The sequence below is a fragment of the Nycticebus coucang genome, chromosome 13 (assembly GCF_027406575.1).
Source record: "Nycticebus coucang isolate mNycCou1 chromosome 13, mNycCou1.pri, whole genome shotgun sequence".
NCBI lineage: Eukaryota > Metazoa > Chordata > Mammalia > Primates > Lorisidae > Nycticebus > Nycticebus coucang.
The window spans coordinates 102664288-102664526 of NC_069792.1; positions in this window are offsets into that span (position 1 = coordinate 102664288).

The window sequence follows — 239 nt, forward strand, 5'->3', positions numbered from 1 at the left end:
TCTTACTGCAGCTCGTGCTGCGGTGACTGGTTCGCGAAGTGCACAGCGCTCCTGCCAAGTGCGGGATTTGAATCCACGGGTCTCGTCGGGCACGGGCCCGGCGCCAGACGCTAGGCCACAGGTGGCCGCCAGGGGACGCCGCTCCGCTGCGCAGGCGAAGAGGGCGGGGCGGGGCTCCAGGCCCCGCCCGCCGCCGCCAAGGCGGGGGCTCATGGGCGGTGATACGCGTGCGCACTGGG